At 46.2% G+C, this 25264-nt stretch overlaps 1 long non-coding RNA gene across 1 annotated transcript in view; it reads right to left on the minus strand.

Moving 5' to 3' along the window:
* Positions 1–16726, minus strand: part of LOC141103095 (uncharacterized) — a 36717-nt gene extending 19991 nt beyond the window's left edge. Inside the window, exons 1-2 of the long non-coding RNA XR_012235247.1 lie at positions 16591–16726; positions 6383–6472 (exon numbers count right to left, since the gene is read on the minus strand). This is a non-coding gene — a long non-coding RNA (uncharacterized lncRNA). The remainder of the gene's footprint in view (positions 1–6382; positions 6473–16590) is intronic.
* Between the last annotated feature and the right edge of the window lie 8538 nt (positions 16727–25264).

Here is a 25264-nt window from a genome sequence, read left to right on the forward strand (position 1 = left end):
TACCCAGTAGCTGCTGCATTTCCCACCCTAGGCTTACACTCGAGTCAATAAGTTTTCCCAGATTTTTGTGGTAAAATTAGGTGCCTCGGCTTATATTCGGGTTGGCCTATACTCAGGTATATACGGTACCTTAATTTTTAATATATGATAGTTTTATTCAATGATTCCCATTGTCTTCCTTGCTTTATATGGATCCACTCAAACCTGGTGTGGAGATGATGTGATAGAGGGAGACCCCTGGTGGACTAAGAGTATAAGCGCTGGTGACCCACTTATTAAGTTAAAGTGGAGTTCCACCCAAAAATGGAACTTCCACTTTTCGGATTCCCCCCCCCCCTCCGGTGTCACATTTGGCACTTTTCAGGGGTTTGCTCCCACTTCAGGCGATCTACGCAATGTCCGGCCCCTCCTTCGCACCCCCCTCCCCCGCTGTCTTCTGGGAGACACACGCATTCGCAGTAGGGAACCAGGCTGTGAAGCCACTTCCTGATTCCCCTACTGAAGATGTCGGCGACTACACCCAGGAGCCAAGGGACAGGTCAGCTTTGGGTGAGGACATTGCAGATGCCCTGGACAGGTAAGTGTCCTTATTTTAAAAGTCAGCAGCTGCAGTATTTGTAGCTTGTGACTTATAATTTTTTTTTTCCTCCGCTTTCTCCGAACTCCGCTTTAAGTGGTCAATGCATTTTGGCGAGTAAATTCACTTGAAGGAAAAGGAGTGCATCACCACTTGGATACACAGCAACCCAGTCTATAGCCTCGTACACACGATCCGATTTTCCGCAGACAAGCGTCAGACTTTTGTCCGAAGGGCGTGTACCATGAACTTGTCTTGCATACAAACGGTACACAATTGTCGGCCAACAAACACGTATTGACGTACTACGTGGAATTTCAGCTCTTGAGCGCCACCCTTTGGGCACCTTCTGCTAATGTCGTGTTTTGTGAGCATTGATTCCGAGCATGCGTTTTTGTACTTTGGACTTTTGTGTGATGGACTTGTGTACACACGTTAGGAAAATCTGACAACAGACCGATGTCCGCCGAAAATTTACTAGCCTGCCATCCAACATTTGTTGGCGGAAAATTGGCCAATAATTGTCTGATGGAGTGTACTGACGGTCGGATTTTAGGCAGTCTGTCATCACACAATTCCATGCCGAAAATCTGATCGTGTGTACAAGGCTCATTAGTTGATAAATGATGGACAATTTTTGTTCTCACTAAGAAGCGATTCAGAATTTTGGAGGGGTTTAGGACTTTATTTGTGGTTGCGTTTTTTGCACTTTGTATAGTTATTTGAACTTTGCTTCTTTAGAGGGCTTGCATAAAAACTACAATAGAGTACTTTATGATTTACTATGTACTTTGAAGGATATTGTGATTGTCACCAATTTTGATATAATATCACCAATATTTTATTGTAGGCACTTATATAGCGCCGTCAATTTACGCAGCGCTTTATATATACATTGTACATTCACATCAGTCCCTACCCTCAAGGAGCTTACAATCTAAGGGTCCCTAACTCACATTCATACATACTAGGGACAAGGATCCAATTAACCTACCAGCATGTCTTTGGAGTGTGGGAGAAAACCGGAGTCCCCGATGGAAACCCACGCAGGTACAGGGAGAACATGCAAACTCCAGGCAGGTAGTGTCGTGGTTGGGATTCGAACCAGCTACCCTTCTTACTGCTAGGCGAGAGTGCTATCCACTACACCAGTGTTTCTCAACTCCAGTCCTCAAGGCGCACCAACAGGTCATGTTTTCAGGATTTCCACTATTTTGCACAGGTGATTTGATCAGTTTTCACTGCCTTAGTAATTACCACAGCCGTTTCATCTGAGGGAAATCCTGAAAACATGACCTGTTGGTGCGCCTTGAGGACTGGAGTTGAGAAACACTGCACTACACCACTGTGTCGCCCAATATTGTTTTTTATGCACTTTTAAATGCAAGCAATTCTTAAAGTTTAAAATAGAAATGAAAGGTTAAACATTTGTGTATAGATATATAAAAATAAAAAAATAAAAACATTAAAAAGTGATTACATTACCTCTCAGCTGCAAAGGAGCTGGGGGAGGAGAAACAGCAGTGCACTGAATTTCCCATTGAATGACTTACAGGGGGGGAAGCGTCAGGACAAGTCTGATCCTTCGAGGATTGCAGGCCGAGTTCCCAGCACAGTTATGCCCCGTACACACGGTCGGACATTGATCGGACATTCCGACAACAAAATCCTAGGATTTTTTTCTGACGGATGTTGGCTCAAACTTGTCTTGCATATACACGGTCACACAAAGTTGTCGGAAAATCCGATCGTTCTGAACGTGGTGACGTAAAACACGTATGTCGGGACTATAAACGGGGCAGTGGGCAATAGCTTTCATCTCTTTATTTATTCTGAGCATGCGTGGCACTTTGTGCGTCGGATTTGTGTACACATGATCGGAAATTCCAACAACGGATTTTGTTGTCGGAAAATTTTATAGCCTGCTCTCAAACTTTGTGTGTCGGAAAATCCGATGGAATATGTGTGATGGAGCCCACACACGGTCGGAATTTCCGACAACAAGGTCCTATCACACATTTTCCGCCGGAAAATCCGACCGTGTGTACAGGGCATTAGTGTGGTCAGTTTTTGATAAGAAAGCAGAGGGACTGGCAGGGTCACCAGGGATTTCACACAAAGGAAGCAACACAAAGAGAACAGGATACTTTTTCACACAAATACATGGTACAGCAGGCGCATATCAGGAATATGAAGTGTTGGGTTTACATATTCTTTAATGCTGCTACATTTATTGATTTATAATAATGCTAGCCATACACGCACAGCTTTCACTCGACCAGCCCACAGGCTGAATAAAATAAAACTAATTGATTCCTCCATCCAGTTGAAGTTGGCAGTGCCTACTACAGTGATTTCCAACTTCCACAAGGATCAGCCAAGTATGGCACAAGCACACTTACATTGGTCAATGTAACTATGCAAAAAAGCCATACCTAAACTTCATCTTTAAAAACTACAGATATTAGATAAATGCCCAAAAATTAAGATCAAGAAGATGTATTTATTGGTGAAAATCAGTGGAACTCCAGTTAAAAATAGAGCATTTTGTTGAATGGTATTAGCATTTTTCCCTGAATGCATATGGTCCTACCCATTCCGATGTATTGCCCAACAAGCAAACAGATGGCATCTGCTCAGGACTGTTTCGAATCGGGATCGGAGGACAGCACAAGTTTACTGCAATTTGCTTCTTCAACCACCACTGGAGAAGACCGGGCTCAGGACATGCTGTTGGCCATTCAACATCTCCAGGAGGGAAGGACTGAGATGAACGAGGCGCTAATGCCGCGTACACACGGTCAGACTTTTCGTCTACAAAAGTCCGTCGGATGCCGACGGACAAAATACGGCTGACAATCCGATCGTGTGTGGGCTTCCCCGGACTTTCAGCGGACTTTTCCAGCCGCAAATCTGACGGACTTTAGATTTGAAACATGCTTCAAATCTTTACGTCGTAACTACGCCGGACCCAGAAATCCGCTCGTCTGTATGCTAGTCCGACGGACAAAAATCCACGCTAGGGCAGCTATTGGCTACTGGCTATCAACTTCCTTATTTTAGTCCGGTCGTACGTCATCACGTACGAATCCGTCGGACTTTTGTGTGATCGTATGTAGGCAAGTCCGTTCGTTAGAAAGTCTGCCGCAAGTCCGCCAAAAGTCCGTCGAAAGTCTGTCGGACGGGCTGTCGGACTTTTGTAGCCGAAAAGTCCGACCGTGTGTACACGGCATAAGAGTTTACTGACATTATGTCAACTCTGTCCATGGTGCCTATTTATTACTACTGCATAGAGTTCCCAAAAGCATCCAGGAAAAATAGGGCCGGAGACAAACTAGTCCTGAATGCTAAAAGAAGGAACATTCCCAGACCCCCATACATTAAAGAATACACCAGCAGCAACCTCAGAAAATCTTCCAGAGCCAATAAAGGAGCCCTCTACAAGAAAAGAGTGTCTGATGGCTTGTTGGAGTCACAGAACCTCAAGAAGCTTTCTATCCCCTCATTGGGATAATACCAACACCCCTCCCACCCCCTTCTAATTGACCGCTGGCTTAAAAATCCCATCTCAATGTCCTTTTTACATACCTAAAGCAGCGGTCACATGACACTCCTGTCCCAAGAGTTCTCTCTTCTTCAGTTTACATCCCGAGGTCCATGCAGGATGGGTTAGGTCTGTTGCACGAGTGTCTAGCTGCTGTCCTGACATTATTGTACGCCTGGAAGGCACAGGTGCTGCGTCCGACCCCACTGCCTGCAGCCTGTCAATATCTATAATAGGCTGAAATATCTTGTGATTGGAAAGGGCTGAACGCAGCACACCTTCGTATCTGATTTTTCTTGTACAAAAAAATCGTACGAAAATGGAACACATTAAGCACAATAACCATAATAGCTTTATGGCGTCTCGCGCAGACGCTGTTGCAAGCAACTGCACGCTGCCTACGGGTCGGGTGGACTCGTTCTCCGCCAGCGACCCGCGATTGCCTTGTACACAGGCAGAACGGGGAACTGCTTATGTAAACAAGGCAGATCCCCATTCTGACAGGAGACATGACAGAGATCTACTGATCCCAGTGATTGGGAACAGTGATCTCTGTCATGTCACTGGTAGCCCATCCCCCTACAGTTAGAACACACTGAGGGAACACAGTTAACCCCTTGATCACCCCTAGTGTTAACCCCTTCCCTGCCAGTGACATTTATACAGTAATCAGTGGCTATTTATAGCACTGATAGCTGTATAAATGTCACTGGCCCCAAAAAAAAGAGTCAAAAGTATCCGATCTGTCCACAGCAATGTCGCAGTCCCGCTAAAAATCGCAGCACTGTTTACTCTATGTAGCTGAGGCTACATGCAGCCCATACAGTATTGAAAGACGCTGCATGTCGTAGTGAAGTAAATACAGCAGTTCCTTTCACACAAACTATTTAAACTTCGCCAAAAGCTGGAGATCAACTTTAAAGTAGTTCTAAAGGCAGAACATTTTTTACCTTAATGCATTAAGGTAAAATCTGTTCCATTAGTAATATCACCCCCTCACCCCCTATATACTTACCTGGGTCTCACCTTGATTCAGCGCTGTGCCCATCTGCAGCTCCGTCTCCTCAGAGGACACAGAGGCAGCAGTGGGAGCCGCTGCCTCCTGCTGCTGTCAATCAATTCCTGTGAGGAAGGAGCGTGGGGATGGGGTAGAGCCACACTGGCTCGGGAGTGATCCCGAATGTCTGCCCCATAGTAAGCAGTTTGCAGTTTGCTATTGAAGCAGACACAGAAGAGGAAGAGTGGACAGAGCCCAGAAGTGGAGGGTTCAGGGACGCTCTGTGCAATACCATTGCACAGAGCAGGTATGTATAACATTTGTTTAAAAAAAATAAAATAAATCAAGCCTTTACAATAACTTTATTAAACCAAGTGATGGAATCCTCCCTAACTGCTAACTGATGCATTCCACCTCATAGTGAGCCTCAATGGGATAATTATGTCATCTATAGTTAAACCTCAGTTGGGGTCGAAATGCATCAGCCGATGTTAGCAAAGGGGTGTCTTCAACATTTACCTCTAGATGTCAAGAACAAAATGGATTGCCTACTGGCTTGGTATATGTTATTTTGTATAGCAATTCCAGTGATGAGATTTTCCTACTGGTTATTCAGGCTATGCCACTCTTCTATCCATCACAAGAGGAACCTACAGGTCTCAGCAGGACAGTGAAGACTGGGGGGGGGCACAAGGCCTGAAGTTGGCTTGAACCCATGGTTGGCAGTAAGAATGGACTTGGGCGTGATCGGATCGAACCTGCCAGGAAGCTGGCACTGCACACAGCCAATCATAGGCAGCGTGAGTATGTGCAGCTGCCAGTTGGGAAATGCCTCGCTGCCTATGATTGGCAATGTGCGGTGACGGCTTCCTGGGTTCGATCAGAACACACCCGAGCCCATCACTAGTTGGCAGTAAATGACAACAGAGCCGAGTCAGGAGACTGCAACGTGCATTAGTGCAGATGTCTTTTTGTGTGCTCTAATCCATTTCTCATGGGCTCTAAACACACATTCACACAACATTGCATCAGAGCACAAGTGTTTATATATTGCTGTGGTGCTTTAGTGTCATGCATTTTTGATACATGGATGTGTACTGTGGGCCCACTGGAAAAGAATGAGTACCCAAAACGCGTGCACACGTGAGCAAAGCAAGATGTTAATGTGCTTTTAAAAAGGAAAAGAGGGAAATAGGGAAGGGTTACCAAGGGACATAGAAGAAGAAGTCTAGAAGCAAGTCAAATGTGTCCTTTAGCCACATACCGGAAGGAACGAATAAGCTCTGGCAACCTCCAGAAAATGTGGACAGAGAATTGCATTTTGTGCTTCCAATGGTCATTTCTGCTGAATACCCTGTAATATAATCAAACAAATCATGTTTACATCAATACATAAAGAAAAAGAAGCAACAACTGCATAAGGAAGCAAAAATAAATCAGGACCTTGACGACCACAGCAGTCTCAATAATCAAAAAGAAAAAGTAGAAATATAGTACAGTACAAGAAAAGGGTCTACTACATTTTACGGGCCTTTCACACTGATCTGTTTTTTGGGGGGGGGGGTTTGCAAACTTTGAGTCACATGTCAAAGTTTCACAAGCATATGGATTGGAGTCAGGAGTCCAGAAAATCTGGCAAAAACATGACAAAAATGCATATGCATTTTAATAATGGAATGCCTATTTACAAATTACCCTGGTGTTTTTAACCACTCATTTTTGCTATATTTTGACAGTTTAAAAGACTTTTCTACCATTTTCCCAATACTTTGTTACAACATATTTGGCTACCTGACTTGCTAAATTTATTGGACGCAAATGTGGCAGCACAAAGGTGTGCATAGATACCGTGCTGCCACATATATGCATACAGTGCATCCAGAAAGTATTCACAACGCTTCACTTTTTCCACATTTTGTTATGTTACAGCCTTATTCCAAAATGGATTAAATTCATTATTTTCCTCAAAATTTTACAAACAATCCCCCATAATGACAACATGAAAGAAGTTTGTTTGAAATCTTTGCAAATTTATTAAAAATAAAAAAAAACGAAAAAAAATCCCATGTACATAAGTATTCACAGCCTTTGCCATGACACTCAAAATTGAGCTCAGGTGCATTCTACTTCCACTGATCATCCTTGGATGTTTCTTTAACTTGATTGGAGTCCACCTGTGGTAAATTCATGGGGTTGGACATTGTTTTGGAAAGGCACACACCTGTCTATAAAAGGTCTCACAGTTAGTGCATATCAGAGCACAAACCAAGCCATGAAGTCAAAGGAATTGTCTGTAAACCTCCGAGACAGGATTGTATTGAGGCATAGATCTAGGGAAGGGTACAGAAAAATTTCCCGATGAGCACAGTGGCCTCCATCATCCGTAAATGGAAGAAGTTTGGAACCACCAGAACTCTTCGTAAAGCGGGCTGCCTGGCCAAACTGAGCGATCGGGGGAGAAGGGCCTTAGTCAGGGAGGTGACCAAGAACCCGATGGTCACTCTCAAACTTCCAGAAGAACAACCAGACGGAAGCCACTCCTCAGTAAAAGGCTGAAACAGAACAAAAGACGCACATAGAGAGCCGGTCACAATCTCCTGACATGCAAATTGGATGCGGAGAAATCCTCATCCAATTCGCACTAGCGTGAACCCAGCCTTAATTGGCAATTACTCGGTCATGCAATACTTTACCCAAGTGTCCGGGGTCCCAAATTTGGTACAGAGATAGGGGAGGTCTACCTCCGGGGGCCTCTAGTATCCCTGTACCAAGTTTGGTGCCCCTAGCCCTTCTGGGTTTTTGGTCAGCTTGGTGCAGTATGGGAAGCTTTAGAGTGGGCACAGCTTGGGCCCTGAACATGTCCAGGGGTCCAAATTTGGCCTAGCGTTAGGGAGGTCCTCCTTTACCACCCCTAACATTTTGGGGTCGCTAGCCTGAATTTTTCTGGTCAACTTTTTCAGGGGCCACTTGGGAGTATGTGGCACTCGGACAGTATCACGGTGCAGGGAGTGCTGAGTACTCCAGGAATCTCTGGGGTCTTAACTATTTAACAGTACCTGCAGCGTGGGGCTCCTCAATGCCTATGTCCCGCAGTGGTCGGGCAAATTCTACCCCCATACAGGTCCCCATGAAAATGAAGCATTGGCCCCAAAAAATGGGTGTGGTCCCTGGGGGTCCTCTAGTATCCCTGTACCAATTTTGGTGTCCCTGGGCACCATGGTTCAGCTACCACAGGGCCCTAAATTCAGGCTAGCTTGGCCCGCTATGTTAATCTATGGCGCAGTAACGGTTGGAAACTTTAAGCGGCCACAGCTCGGGCCCCCACAGCTCAAGCCCCTGGACATGTTTGGGGCCCAAGCTGTGGCCCCTCAAAGTTCCAGACTGCGCCATAAATTAACATAGCGGGCCAAGCTAGCCTAAATTTAGGGCCCCCTTGGTAGCCAAACCACGTTGCCCAGGGGCACCAAACTTGGTACAGGGAAACTGGAGGACCCCCAGGGGCCACACACATTTTTTGGGGCCAATGCTTCATTTTAAGGGGGACCTGCATTGGGGTAGAATTTGCCCGACCCTTGTGGGACACAGGAATTGTATTCATATATTCGGTCCATATATGTATATATTCTCAATGCACAACTTTTTCATCCTCTTTGGTTGCAGGGGATCTGTCACTGGTTGCGACTGACCCTTGAACATTATCTCCCTATGCAATTAAGCATCAAAAAAAGGGGGTACCATCCAATTATGTCACAAGAGTTGCCGCCATCCCTGACGTAAGGAGAAAAAGAGATAACCCCTCAAAAAAGGTGGGACTTTGAAGGCAACGGAGTAAAAAATAAAAAGCAATTTTATTGGTACAAATATACAGGATTATATGATTGTATTAAATTTTTCTTGATATGTATAATCCTGTATATTTGTACCAATAAAATTGCTTTTTATTTTTTACTCCGTTGCCTTCAAAGTCCCACCTTTTTTGAGGGGTTATCTCTTTTTCTCCTATGCAATTAAGCTTACCCTGTGTCCTTGGAGACCATTGCTTCTGGTTCTTGGCCTCTGATCCCCCGAGTGTTCCACGTTCACGTATGTGAATAATTAGGTGGGTTTGGTTATCTGATGAGTGGACAGATGTATGTCTTTTTCCTATATGCGTATTTATATATTTACCTTGTGGTTCTTTCTTTTTCTTCATCCCCACTTATCCTTTTCTGTTCATCTCTTCTTCACTCCTTCCCTCCTCCTTTCCTCCCCTCTCTTTCCTTCCCCCCTGGTGTCCCCTCCCCCGCCCCATCATCCACCCCCCCCCCCCTTTCTCCCCACCTTTACCACCCCTTTTTCTCCATTTATTTCCCCTTTTTCACCTTTCCTCCCTCTCCCCCCCCCCCCCCCCACTTCTTCCCTTTTTTGCCCCCCCTCCCTCTTTTGATGTTTGTTCTTGTCCACAGACCACCAGTTATACCCACTGCTAGAACATTGTATTTTTTTTTATTTTAGTTACTGCACCATCAAGTGCCTCCCTTGGGGGGGGGGATTTACCTGCATTGGGTGCCTCTCTTTAGTGTTGTCCATTGAGCCTTCATTTGTAAGCCATGCAGGACTATATAAATCTCTAACATTATTAAGTTTATTGCATAAAATCTGTTTTTCTAATGTTCAAACACATTTTTGACCATGTAACTATGAGTTTGTATTTTGTAGATGTTTATGATTGACTCCTCCTGAAAAAGGGGCCAAAGCCGCAAAACATGCAGAGGACTACGTCAGGACATACATCTCAATTCCTCACAATACCTGTGAGGTTCACCTATTCTTTGTGAACCGTATTAATTTTGCAACTGTTTATGTACTGCTGTACAAAATGTTTTTAACCACCTAAGCCCCATTTGGCTGGCAAAAGACCAGAGCACTTTTTGCGATTCGGCACTGCGTCGCTTTAACTGACAATTGCGCGGTTGTGCGACGTGGCTCCCAAACAAAATTGACGTCCTTTTTTTCCCACAAATAGAACTCTCTTTTGGTGGTATTTGATCACCTCTGCGGTTTTTATTTTTTGCGCTATAAACAAAAAAAAAAAAAAAAGCAATATTTTTTACTATAATAAATATCCCCAAAAAATATATAAAAAAAAAATTATTTTTCCTCAGTTTAGGCCGATATGTATTCTACATATTTTTGGAAAAAAAAAAAAAATTCACACTAAGCGTTTATTGATTGGTTTGCGCAAATGTTATAGCATCTACAAAATAGGGGATAGCTTTATGGCATTTTTATTAATCTTTTTTTTTTTTTTTACTAGTAATGGCAGCGATCTGCGATTTTTATCATGACTGCGACATTATGGCGGATGCATCGGACAATTTTGACACATTTTCGGGACCATTGTCATTTTTACAGCGATCAGTGTGATTAAATTGCACTGATTACTGTAAAAACGACACTGACAGTGAAGGGGTTAACCGCTAGGGGGCTAGGGAGGGGTTAAGCGTGTCCTAGGGATGTGTTCTAACTGTGCGGGGGAGGGGCTGTGTGTGACACGTCACTGATCACCACTCCCGATCACAAGGAGCAGAGATCAGTGACAGTGTCAATGGGAAGAACGGGGAGAAGCTTGTTTACATCAGCACTTCCCTGTTCTTCCTCTCCGTGAGACGATCATGGGAATCCCCACGGACGAGCCGCGATCCGACTCACGGCGCTCGCACGCCGCTGGCGCACGCACGCGATGGCACGGCGGCAAATTCAAACAGAACGTACAGGTACACCCATTTGCCTGTCCGTGCCATTCTGCTGACGTACATCGGCATGCACCGGTCGCTATGTGGTTAATTATGTTTACCTTCTTAATAAATTGATATTTTATACTTACTTTGGCCTAATCTTTGGGTACCGAGATAGTCCTCAACTTTCACAGTGCCGCGGAGCAAGTTTGGAGCAGCCCCTGGCACACCCCCTTTCCAATATCCTAATACAAAGGATGATGGTACCCGCCCCTATCCCTAGACGTAACTAACTGAGGCAATATTCTATATTGTACATTGATGTACGCTGAATAAAGGGTCCATGTAGTACTGTACACAACAATGAAAGGGAAATGATCACTAACACAGAGATAAACAAATAACACACACACAAACTGTTTTTAAAAAAATAGTTTAATTGGAATATTATAAGTACACTGAGGAGTGAGGAAACCTACTTACTCCAAACCAAAAAATAATTAGGAATTTCCCCCCACTGCTGGCTACACACATGGATAGATCACCCCCCCCAGACTGACAACCCACAAAACAAAATACTGACCCCCGTCCAACTGAAACACCAGACTGAGCCCCCGCCACTAATACACGTCGCCCCCAAAATAAAGACAATGATAACTGCTTGCTAGCGGCTTGCTTTTCCACCTCTATGGCAGTTGGTGGGTTAAAATTGTGTCCTCCCACAATAGTAATAATTACACCCTCTGCAGTCCTCCAGACCTAGGTGTAGATATTTATTTATTTTATTTATTTCAGGTACTTATATAGCGCCGTCAATTTACGCAGCGCTTTACATATACATTATACATTCACATCAGTCCCTACCCTCAAGGAGATTACACTCTAAGGTCCCTAACTCACATTCAACTCACATTCATACATACTAGGGACAATTTAGACAGGATCCAATTATCCTACCAGCATGTCTTTGGAATGTGGGAGGAAACCAGAGTACCCGGAGGAAACCCACACAGGCACAGGGAGAACATGCAAACTCCAGGCAGGTAGTGTCGTGGTTGGGTTATGTGAGGGAATTAGTTAAAGTGCCAAAAGAATATGTAGGTAGTGGATTTTCAGCAGAAAGGATCAGTGTCAATGTGTATATACCCTCTGCAGGATGTGATACCTTGTGAAATAATATTCAGATGTGTTACCCTCTAATGGCTACGTCCAAGATTTATAAAAGGAGTATATATAGAACTAGTCTCTGAATCTAGGTAGAGAATACAAAAAATGACTGAAGGAAACACCAATGATGGCTTTCATGTGGTTGTGCTACACCCTCTGCATAAATCCGGTGCTTATACTATGGGTGAAAGCTAATGTGCATATGAGACACGGTTTAGAAAATATAGGAATAAGAAAAAATGTGTATGTCTGAAGGCTGACTGTGTGCTAATGTGAAAAAGTGCATCTGGGTTGTGTTACACCCTCTGGCAACCGCTGCACAAACTTAATATTGGCAAACCGATATGGTTAGAAAAGAAGGGAAAAACCAGTGAAAATATTGATGCCTTTGAAAAATAAAAAAAATGTGTGCTAAAAGCTGGCCATGTCCTGGTGTGAAAAAGTGTATCCAGGATGTGTTACACCCTCCGGCAGCTACTGCACTAGATTGATATTGGCAACCCAATAGAAAAGGGTATACAGTACTTAGTGAGATAGTGATCCCTGTGAACTTAGATGTGTTCTGGTACCAGTAGTGTAATTGGAGTTTCGAAATGTGTTACACCTTCTGGTGGGTGTTAGACAAAATTATTATACACCATATATAATATTTCTAGTAAAAAAGTCATAGAAAATACACTTTCCAGTAGAAATGGCTTGGTGGAAGTGCATGTACACAAAAAAGTGACTGGTGCTCAGAAAGTGTCCAGTGCTTTCTAATAAGCTATACACAATAACAAAGTGACTTGTGCTCAAGAAACAAGTCCAGTGCTTGCTGATGAATGATGTTTTTTGGAAAAACTTATTTACATGACAGCTGGTGATGGTGATCCTTATTCGTGCTCCTAATGTGAATGCACTCACCAAATAGCCACCCCCCCCCCAGGGGTACTGCGTGGTCACAGTATCTGCCACTGTGTAGCTATCCTTGACACCCCTGGTCTGTACTTTTAATGTTGTTGGCAACGTTTTATTTGCTCATCATATGTGGAAGAGAAGGAAGGGATGCCCATAGTGTGAATCTGTATTTAAAAATATATTTATTTATTAAATGAAAGGTGTACTCACATTTTGTACAAATAATTGAAGCATGAAAACATGAGTGAATGGATGCCGTCAGAATCCTATTTTCGGCTGCTCAGAAGTGACGCAAGACGTTCGTAACCCCGTCCTATGTGTTTCGTCAGACGTCAACAGAAGCGCTCCTGTTGACGTCTGATGACGAAATGTGTAGGGCAAGGTTACGAACGTCTTACGTCACCTCCGACCAGCCGAAAATAGGATTCTGACGGCATCCATTCACTCATGTATTCATGCTTGAATTATAACAACATTAAGCCCGGGTTCACACCTATGCAAATTAGATGCGGCTTACACTACATCCAATTCGCAGGACATTTTAAAACACATTCATTTGAATGTATCTGGTTCACATATGTGTGTTGCATTCACACTGCGAATTGCACAAAAAACAGGTGCGTTTTTTGGGCACTGCGGTGCAAATTACAAGCCCATTACCTCCTATGGGAACGCATCTGATTCGCAGATGCATTGCGTTCTGAACAAGGATTTTCTCCTTCTCCTCACTACACCTCCCCCCCCCCCCCCCTCTCACTGATCCGCAGCTAGAACGCAGAGAAGCTTTTGAACAACAGATTTTTATCTTTCCAGTGAAACCTGAGCTTCAATTCGCACCGCACATGTGTGAAACCGGACTAAAACAAAGTACAGACCAGGGGTGTCAAGGATTGCTACACAGTGGCAGATATTGTGACCACGCAGTACCCCTGGGGGGGGGGTGAGGCTATTTGGTGAGTGAATTCACATTAGGAGCACGAATAAGGATCACCATCACCAGCTGTTACATAAATAAGAAGTTTTTTTAAAAAAACATCATTCATCAGCAAGCACTGATGAAGTCACTTTGTTATTGTGTATAGCTTATTAGAAAGCACTGGACACTTTCTGAGCACCAGTCACTTGTTTGTGTACATGCACTTCCACCAAGCCATTTCTACTGGAAAGTGTATTTTCTATTATATATGGTGTATATTACTTTTGTCTAATACTCACCAGAGGGTGTAACACATTTCGAAACTCCAATTACACTACTGGTACCAGAACACATCTAAGTTCACAGGGATCACTATCTCACTAGTAAGGATGAGCTCCGGCGTGTTCGCATGGCGCACGTGCAGAGCCCGCCAGGAAGTCGGCACGGCGCAGAGCTAATCACAAGCAGTGAGACATTTCCCGATGTGCGGCTGCAGAGATCAGGAAATGGCTCACTGCCTGTAATTAGCGCTGCGTCGTGCCGACTTCCTGGCGGGTTCTGCACGTGCGCCATGCGAACACGCCGGAGCTCATCCTTACTAAGTATACCCTTTTCTATTGGGTTGCCAATATCAATCTAATGCAGTAGCTGCCGGAGGGTGTAACACATCCTGGATACACTTTTTCACACCAGGACATGGCCAGCTTTTAGCACACATTTTTTTTATTTTTCAAAGCCATCAATATTTTCACTGGTTTTTCTCTTCTTTTCTAACCATATCGGTTTGCCAATATTAAGTTTGTGCAGCGGTTGCCAGAGGGTGTAACACAACCCAGATACACTTTTTCACATTAGCACACAGTCAGCCTTCAGACATACACATTTTTTCTTATTCTTATATTTTCTAAACAGTGTCTCATATGCACATTAGCTTTCACCCATAGCATAAGCACCGGATTTATGCAGAGGGTGTAGCACAACCACATGAAAGCCATCATTGGTGTTTCTTCAGTCATTTTTTGTATTCTCTACCTAGATTCAGAGACTAGTTCTATATATACTCCTTTTATAAATCTTGGACGTAGCCATTAGAGGGTAACACATCTGAATATTATTTCCCAAGGTATCACATCCTGCAGAGGGTATATACACATTGATACTGATCCTTTCTGCTGAAAATCCACTACCTACATATTCTTTTGGCACTTTGTTTACTAATTCCCTCACATATCTACACCTGGGTCCGGAGGACTGCAGAGGGTGTAACACACAGTGGGTTTACTACAATAAGTGTTTTTTCTTAAACCAGAACAGCATCACACCTACATCTCCTCTCATATTCACTTCAGTACACGTCACCTAGGTGGTGGTGTATCTGTAGGGGCAGCAGGTCATTTTTAGTTCACTTTTTGTACTTGTATCCTGTCCACGGATTTACCCATACACCTCCCCCCCCCTCCCCCCGTGACATCCAGACCGCCCCCCCTCCCCCCGTGACATCCAGACCGCCCCCCCTCCCCCCGTGACATCCAGACCGCCCCCCCCTCCCCCCGTGACATCCAGACCGCCCCCCCTCCCCCCGTGACATCCAGTCCGCTCCCCCCCCCCCCCTGTGACATCCAGCCCGCCCCCCCCCTCCCCCCCTGACATCCAGCCCGCCCCCCCCTCCCCCCATGACATCCAGCCCGCCCCCCCCCCCTGTGACATCCAGGACCGCCCCCCCCCCTGTGACATCCAGACCGCCCCCCCCCTCCCCCTGTGACATCCAGACCGCCCCCCCTCCCCCCTGACATCCAGCCCGCCCCCCCCCTGTGACATCCAGACCGCCCCCCCCCCCCCTGTTGACATCCAGACCGCCCCCCCCCCTGTGACATCCAGACCGCCCCCCCCCCGTGACATCCAGACCGCCCCCCCCTCCCCCTGTGACATCCAGACCGCCCCCCCCCCCTCCCCCTGACATCCAGCCCGCCCCCCCTCCCCCTGTGACATCCAGCCCGCCCCCCCCCTCCCCCTGTGACATCCAGACCGCCCCCCCCCTGTGACATCCAGACCGCCCCCCCTCCCCCCCTGTGACATCCAGCCCGCCCCCCCCCCTCCCCCTGTGACATCCAGCCCGCCCCCCCCCCTCCCCTGTGACATCCAGCCCGCCCCCCCCTCCCCCTGTGACATCCAGCCCGCCCCCCCCCCTGTGACATCCAGACCGCCCCCCCTCCCCCCCTGTGACATCCAGACCGCCCCCCCCCTCCCCCTGTGACATCCAGACCGCCCCCCCCCGTGACATCCAGACCGCCCCCCCTCCCCCTGTGACATCCAGACCGCCCCCCCCCCGTGACATCCAGACCGCCCCCCCCCCTGTGACATCCAGACCGCCCCCCCTCCCCCCCTGTGACATCCAGCCCGCCCCCCCCTCCCCCTGTGACATCCAGACCGCCCCCCCCCGTGACATCCAGACCGCCCCCCCCCTCCCCCTGTGACATCCAGACCGCCCCCCCCGTGACATCCAGACCGCCCCCCCCCTCCCCCTGACATCCAGCCCGCCCCCCCTCCCCCTGTGACATCCAGACCGCCCCCCTTCCCCTGTGACATCCTGACTGCCCCCCCTCCCTGTGACATCCAGACCGCCCCCCCTCCCCCCCTGACATCCAGCCCAACCCCCCTCCCCCCTGACATCCGGCCTGCCCCCCCTCCCCCTGTGACATCCAGACCGCCCCCCCCGTGACATCCAGACTGCTCCCCCCTCCCCCCTGTGACATCCAGACCGCCCCCCCCACTCACCTCCTCGCCGTGTCTTGTGTCTTCATGATGCAGCCGAACCATCGGCGTGTGAGGAGTTAATATAACTCTGCTGTGTTCATCGGCAGGAGCTCTGCGCTCGGTTTCTTTTATCTGAAACCGGCGCATGCGCAGTAGCGGCAAGTGATCCCGAATTTCATGAGATACTGTAGTTACTGCTACTCCGGCAGCCAATAGATATCCAGGAAAATGTCTCCCCCCCCCCACGTCTTGCAAGGAACAGCTCTGAGCGCAGACAGGAGCCAGCAGGGCGGGCTCTACCAGGAAGGCATTAGGAATCGATCAAAGCACAATCGCTCCGTGCTGACTGCGCTCACCTAGGTCAGTCGCTCGGTCGTCATAGCAACTAACGGTCGCGGCTAACATTGCCTTCTAACGCCTCTGCTGGGAAATTGCAGCCGCGTGACTGGTTGAGGGCGGGGCATTGTGACGTCACAGAAAGAAGTAGTAGTTCGAATGTGCAATAAGGAGCTGCGCTGTGTGTGTAGCCGTCATAACGTATCTGTACTTTGTAGAGAGAAGGTGTTTATTACATTGGCTCTTCATAGTATCGCAGATAAGTTATTATTCGTTTATTCTAACGAGGAAAAACTTAACGTAAGACTAAGAGAAGATATTCTCAGTGAAGTTTTATTTTAAATTCTGAACATTTTGCTTACAATTGCAAAAATGACATTCAGAAGAATGGAGAACATAGAATGCATGCAGTGTCTGAGGGAGGAGAGAGCTGAGCAAAGCAGAAGGCAGCAATGGAGGGGTGAGGAGAATGCTGCCTTCATCAATTGTCAGCGGGGCCTGGCAGCAGAGAGGGAGAGGGACAGGCAAAGGAGGGAGCAACAGAGGAGAGAGGAGAATGCTGCCCACCTTAGACATTTAAAGGAGATGGCAGCAAAGGAGGAGAGGAAAAGAGAAAAAGACAGAAAGATGAAGGAGGAGAGGAGGAAGGAAGATAATGCTGCCTTCATAAATAAACTAAGGGAGCAGACAGCAAAGCGGGAGAGGGACAGACAGATTCAGGAGCAAAAAACAAGAGAGGAGAACGCAGCCTACCTCAAACATTTGAAGGAGATGGCAGCAGAGGAGGAGAGGAAAAGAGAAAAAGACAGAAAGATGAAGGAGGAGAGGAGGAAAGAAGATAATGCTGCCTTCATAAATAAATTAAGGGAGCAGACAGCAAAGCGGGAGAGGGACAGACAGATTCAGGAGCAAATGAGAAGAGAGGAGAACACAGCATACCTCAAACATTTGAAGGATATGGCTGAGAAAGAGGAGAGGAAAAAAGATGAGGAGAGACAGATTCAGGAGCAAAGGAGAAGAGAGGAGAAAGCAGCATACCTCAAACATTTGAAGGATATGGCTGCGAAGGAGGAGAGTCAGATTCAGGAACAAAGGAGAAGAGAGGAGAAAGCAGCATACCTCAAACATTTGAAGGATATGGCTGAGAAGGAGGAGAGGAAAAAAGATGAGAGACAGATTCAGGAGCAAAGGAGAAGAGAGGAGAACGCAGCATACATCAGTCATCTGAAGGATATGGCTGCGAAGGAGGAGAGTCAGATTCAGGAACAAAGGAGAAGAGAGGAGAAAGCAGCATATCTCAAACATTTGAAGGATATGGCTGAGAAGGAGGAGAGGAAAAAAGATGAGGAGAGACAGATTCAGGAGCAAAGGAGAAGAGAGGAGAAAGCAGCATACCTCAAACATTTGAAGGATATGGCTGCGAAGGAGGAGAGTCAGATTCAGGAACAAAGGAGAAGAGAGGAGAAAGCAGCATACCTCAAACATTTGAAGGATATGGCTGAGAAGGAGGAGAGGAAAAAAGATGAGAGACAGATTCAGGAGCAAAGGAGAAGAGAGGAGAACGCAGCATACATCAGTCATCTGAAGGATATGGCTGCGAAGGAGGAGAGTCAGATTCAGGAACAAAGGAGAAGAGAGGAGAAAGCAGCATATCTCAAACATTTGAAGGATATGGCTGAGAAGGAGGAGAGGAAAAAAGATGAGGAGAGACAGATTCAGGAGCAAAGGAGAAGAGAGGAGAACGCAGCATACCTCAGTCATCTGAAGGATATGGCTGCAAAGGAGGAGAGGAGAAAAGATGAGGAGAGACAGGAAAGGGAGCCTGAGGATTGGAAGGAAAAGGAGAGAGGAGAAATTACAACAAGGGAAGCAGATTTGGAGAGAAGTGTGGAGAAAGGGAAAAAAAGGGAGCAGGGGCAGAGGGAAGGTAAAAAGAAGATAGGATGTCTGGCCAAATTATGTGCAATGACAGCAGATTGCATGAGGAGAAGAAAGCAGAAAGGGAAGAAAGGAGAGGGAAAGAAAGGATTTCTAGCCAAATTACAGGCGATAAGAGCAGATTGGAAGAGGAGAAGAGAGGATAAAATGATTGAGAAGGATCGGAGGAAGAGAGAGGACCAGCTAAACGCTTTGATAAGTAAAGTAAGAGTGCTGAAAGAAGAGAGGGAGAAGGAAAGTGAGGACAATAAGATAGCAGATGAGAGAAAAATGGCGGCGAGGATTGCGTTTCAAATCAAATTAGATGCAATGAGAGCAGAGTGGGAGAGAAATATGGAAGAAGATAGAAGGATAGAAGTGGAGAGATTGACAGACCAGGAGAAAAACAGAGAGGAGAGGAGAGCAATGATAACCAAATTCCAGTCAATTGTGGAGCGCAGAAGAGAGGAGGAGAGGGATAGATTGAGGGTAGCAGAGGAAGAGGCAAGCAAAAATTGGAGAAGGCTTAAAGAGAATGCAGGCATCAAGGTACTGGAAGAAGAGAGGGAAAATGAAGACAGTAGGATAGAAGATGAGAGAAAAATGGCAGAGAGGAGTGCATTTCAACTCAAATTAGAGGCAATGAGAGCAGAGTGGGAGAAAAATATGGAAGAAGATAGAAGGATAGAAGAGGAGAGACGGAGAGACCAGGAGAAAAACGGAGAGGAGAGGAGAGCAATGATGACCAAACTCCTGTCAGACGTGGAAAGCAGAAGACAAGAGGAGAGGGATAAATTGAGGGCAGCAGAGGAAGTTGCACGCAAGAATTGGAGAAGGGTTAAAGAGAATGCAGGCATGATCAAGGCACCGAAGGAAGAGATGGTAGCAGAGAAGAAAAGCAAGTGAGTGCAACATAAGTGCATTGATAAGCAAAGTAAATGCACTCAAAGAAGAGAGGGAGAGGGAAAACGAGGATAGGAGGATAGAAGATGAGAGAAAAATGTCAGAGAGGAGTACGTTTCAACTCAAATTAGAGGCAATGAGAGCAGAGTGGGTAAAAAATATGGAAGAAGATGGAAGGATAGAAGATGAGAGATGGAGAGACCAGGAGAAAAACAGAGAGGAGAGGAGAGCAATGATAACCAAATTCCAGTCTGACGTGGAGAGCAGAAGATAAGAGGAGAGGGATAGATTGAGGGTAGCAGAGGAAGAGGCAAGGGGGTTAAGAGAAGGCAGGATGGGGGGGAGTAGGGGTGTGAGGACAGTGTAGGGGGGGGTAAGTGAGGGCAGGGGGGAGTAGAGGGCTAAGTCAGGGCGGGGTAGTTGAGGGTGCAGTGGGATAGGGGTTGAGGGCTGGGGTGGTTGGGATGCAGCATCTCATGCAGGTGGATCCTCTGGAGCTGGGAGCCTGGGACCAGCTAAGCACTACTGATACATTTGGTCCTGCTCCTTCCTCAGATATGTGCTGGGGGGGCGCTTTGTGAGGGGAGAGGGCCAGTGCAGGTGGCGCTTGCGGGTTGGATATGTGCTAGGGGGTTGGATATGTGCTAAGGGGGGGTAGGGGGGTCGGATATGTGCTGGAGGGGGCGCTTTGTGAGTGCAGGAAGAGGTCATCACAGCTGGTGCTATGGCCCACCTTCCCAACGCAAATGCAGGGAGCCGGCTGCTAAGCACTACTGATACATTTGGTCCTGCTCCTTCCTCAAATATGTGCTGGGGGGTGCTTTTTTGAGGGGAGAGGGCCAGTGCAGGTGGCGCTTGGGGGGGTGGATCCTCTGGAGCTGGGAGCCTGGGACCAGCTAAGCACTACTGATACATTTGGTCCTGCTCCTTCCTCAGATAAGTGCTGGGGGGTGCTTTGTGAGGGGAGTGGGCCAGTGCAGGTGGCGCTTGGGGGGTGGATATGTGCTAAGGGGGGGTCAGATATGTGCTGGGGGGCGCGCTTTGTGAGGAGATGGCTAGTGCAGGGGGGGTAGGGGTGTCGGATATGTGCTTGGGGGGTGCTTTGAGAGGGCAGAGGGCTAGCGCAAGGGGGGGTAGGGGGGTTAGAATTGTGTTGGGGGTGCTTTGAGAGGACTAGTGCAAGGGGAGGGTACGGGGGTTAGATATGTGCTGGGGGTGCTTTGGGAGAGGAGAGGGCTCGTGCTAGAAGGGATTAAGTCAGGGCAAGAAGAGATCGTCAGAGCTGGTGCTATGGCCCACCTTCCCAACGCAAATGCAGTGAGCCGGCTGCATGAGAGGCATTTTCCGTATGTCCTCCCTGGTACCCCTACCCAAAGAACACCCCAAAGAAGATGTTGCGTCTGCAGAAAACGCGGATTTAGGTGTGACACCCGCTTTTATTGTCCCTCCTGTCCTGACCAACCTGGTCTCTGCATCGGTGACTGTTTCAAACGCTACCACACACTAGTGAAGTATTAAGGTACAGCACTAAACAGTCCTAGGGCACACTAACGCAGGGTCTCGAAAGTTGTAGTTAGCGGATCTCACCATCTCCTCCGTCTGCTACGTAGACTCATTCCCTTTTTCCCAAAAAAGGACAAAGCAGCAGTAGTTGGAGCAATCATCAATTCCCGTCTTGACTACGCAAACTCACTCTACATAGGCTTACCCCAATATCAGCTTGCGCGCCTACAGGCCATTCAAAACGCGGCGGCAAGACTGCTAATAGGAAAAAAACCCTGGGAGTCCATCTCCCCATCCCTGAGGAGCCTACATTGGCTAACGGTAAAGAATCGAATCACATTCAAGACCCTCTAACTCACCCACAAATGCATACAAGGAAACACCCCTCAATACCTCAGAGAAAAAATAAAACACCACACACCCAATCCAATCTGCGATCATCCAACCAAAACCTCCTCCTCGTTCCAAAATACCGCTACAAAGCAAGGGGAGAACGCAGATTCGCAGTCCAGGGACCTCGGCTATGGAATACTCTTCCGACTCACATCCGCATGGAAGAAAACCATCTGGCCTTCAGGAAAAAACTAAAAACCTTCCTCTTCTAAGAAGCTGCTCAGACACAAAAGGCATTAGCGCCTTGAGGCGATTCAGTTCTCATTTGCAGCGCTTTACAAATCATTCATTCATGTGATGGCCATCACATTTTGAGAGACCCTAATCTGCAACATTCAGTTTACAGTTTTTTACAGTTTTTATAAAAGCAAAAAAAATGAAAAAAAAACACACAAAAACACAAAAAAATATATAATAAAAAAGAAAGTGACTCCAGCGCTGTCGGAGGTGATTTCACCACCACAGTTAAAAAAAAGAGCATATATGCCAAAGCATGGGGGCAGGGGTGGAGGAGCGTTTTGGTCCTAACATTAGGGGCAGATTGCCCCCAAGCTTCGGCATATATTTTTTAGGCACAGATTGCGTTAAAAAATGTTTTATTTTTACTGTTTTATTGTGTTTGCTTTGCAGGTATGGTATGTTTTACTGTTATACTGTAATGTTACTTTGTGTTATTGTTAACCATCATTTGCTTAGCAGGAACTCCATTCAGCTGCAGCACTGATTTATTTATCTTGACAGCAACAGCGTTTGCTCCCACGACATCTAAATCAGCGACTCCAGCGCTGTAGGAGGTGATTTCACCACCACAGTTAAAAAAAATATGGTGCGTGTATGCCCATCATTAGAAGTGGGTGGATGAAGGGCGGTATTCTAATGGTGGGCATACCCACAGATCAATCTCTTTTTTTCGTTCAGCCCACAGGCTGCATGAAAAAAAGAACATTACAATGTATGCCAGACAAGGAAAAATGTCAGAGAGGAGTGCGTTTCAACTCAAATTAGAGACAATGAGAGCAGAGTGGGAGAAAAATATGAAAGAAGACAGAAGGATAGAAGAGGAGAGATGGAATGACCAGGAGAAAAACAGAGATGAGTGGAGAGCAATGATAACCAAATTCCAAAGGCATTTTCCGTATGTCCTCCCTGGTATCCCTACCCAAACAACACCCTAAAGAAGATGTTGTGTCACCCGCTTTTATTGTCCCTCCTGCCCTGACCAACCTGGTCTCTGCATCGGTGACTGTTTCAAATGCTACCACACACTAGTGAAGTATTAGGGTACAGCACTACACAGTCCTAGGGCACACTAAAGTGGGTGGATGAAGGGCGGTATTCTAATGGTGGGCATACCCACCAAGCAATCTCTTTTTTTCGTTGAGCCCACAGGCTGCATGTAAAAAAGAACATTACAATGTATGCCCAACAAGGACCAGCGACGTACTGGTATATTGCTGGATTTTAAATGGTTATACCAGAATGATGCCTGCAGGTTTAGGTATCATCTTGGTATCATTCTTTTCAGCCAGCGTCGGCTTTCATGTAAAAGCAATCCTAGCAGCTAATTAGCCTCTAGACTGCTTTTACAAACTGTGGGAGGAAACGCCCCCCACCGTCATCCATGGTTTTCTTGGGCTCTCCTGTCCCAACAGAGAACCCGAGAATGCAGCCTGTGCTTCCGCCAGAGACCAGAACGGCTCCAATCATCTCTATGGCCTAAGAAACCAGAAGCTATGAGCATTTCATGACTTAGGTTCGCTGGATATAAACAGCGCCATTGGGAAAGCATTTTATCACACCAATCTTGTTGTGATCAGATGCTTTGAGGGCAGAGGAGAGATCTAGGGTCTAGGGTCTAATAGACCCAAGTTTTTGCAAAAAAAAGTATAAATAGGAAAATAATGATGAATCCGCGCAATAGCGGTAGGTAAAAAGAGTGGTTCAGAACTGCTGCCTCCACAAATGCAATCACCACCGAAGTGGAAAAAGCTGAACTGAGAAGAAATTAGGTGTGGGTGCGGTGCTGTTCTGGTTTTATTGCAAAGTGTTATGACACTGTGATAACATATTAAAGTCACCTCTGATAGGTGAGTGAAAGTATGAAAATGCTGGTTGATAAAAATTCTTGAAAAACTTTATCCCAAAAAAGGAGTAACAATCAAAAGTGATTTTGCATAAAAATAGAAAATGATGTGCATGTAATTTGCATCCTCCTCCATGCCCCCTCTGTTCCACTGTCCCCCTCTCCTTCTCTGCCCCCCTCCGTTCTGCTGTCCCTCTCCGCTGTCCCCTCCGTTCTGCTGTCCCTTTCCGCTGTCCCCTCCGTTCTGCTGTCCCTCTCCGCTGTCCCCCTCCGTTGTGCTGTCCTCCTCCTCCTTCCTTTGTGAATGGACAGAGTCAGCTGACTCTGTCTATTCACATAACTGAAACATTGTAATCTCCTGTGATTACGATGTCTCAGTTTATGAATGGAGAGGAGCCGCTGTCTCTCCATTCATTCTCAGTGCAGCTGAGGCTGCTGAGAAAGGGACTGGGGAATCTCTATCCTCAGTCTCTTTCTCTGTCTCAAGGGGGAGATATCAGAGGTCTGTTAAACCCCCTGATATCTCACCAAAACCCCCCAACAGGGCTGATTAAAAAAAAAAAACACACATATTGCAATAAAGAATAAAAAAAATATTATTGTAAAAAATAAAAATTGTAAATAAAAAAAAAAAAAACACACATACACCATTCACCCCCTTCCCCCCCCCTGAAAAAAAAGAAAGCATTGTTAAAAAAAAAAAAAAAAAAAAACACTGTCTCCCAACAAATACAGGATTATTTGACGGTTTAAACTCAGATCTTTTATGCTTGAATTGAACTTTTACAATGTGAGTACCATTCTGTTACTTTTGGAATAAAGGTTTTAAATGTTTTTACGCTATGGGCACCCCTTCTCTTTTATGCTAATATAACACGATCCGGGATTGCCAGGAACTGCTGCACAGTGGCATAGACCCCTGCAGGGGTGCAATACCCCTGCAATACCCCTGCGGGGGTGAAAGTATCCAGTGAGTGTTTGCACAGTGAGAGCACGAATATCAAGCACTGTCACTAATGAACACTGGAATAAGAAGATTGCATTGAATAATATTGTTTACCAAGAGGAATAAGCTTTCAAGCAGAACTATAACCTGCACACTATAATTAAGACTATTCAAAGCAACATTGTTTTTTCTGATTAACACTTGTTATTTTGAGCACAAGTCACTTTACCATTGACTGGATTCCCCCCCCCCCCCCTTTCCCTTCCATCCCCCCCCCTTCCTTTTTCCTTCCCACTCACCTTAGCACTTCAAATCAATGCACGGTATGAATACATGGGCATATTTTGATATAACAGCACCACATGGTAAACAGTGAGTTGCATAGGATCAGCCACTGTCTGAAGCAAATTACATACACATCATTTTCTATTTTTATGCAAAATCACTTTTGATTGTTACTCCTTTTTTGGGATAAAGTTTTTCAAGGATTTTTATCAACCAACATTTTCATACTTTCACTCACCTATCAGAGGTGACTTTAATATGTTATCACAGTGTCATAACACTTTGCCTCTTTTCAAAAGAGAGTACCTGTCACTAACTATTGCTATCAT

Source organism: Aquarana catesbeiana, linkage group LG07 (genome assembly GCF_042186555.1).
Source record: "Aquarana catesbeiana isolate 2022-GZ linkage group LG07, ASM4218655v1, whole genome shotgun sequence".
NCBI classification, from domain to species: Eukaryota; Metazoa; Chordata; class Amphibia; order Anura; family Ranidae; genus Aquarana; species Aquarana catesbeiana.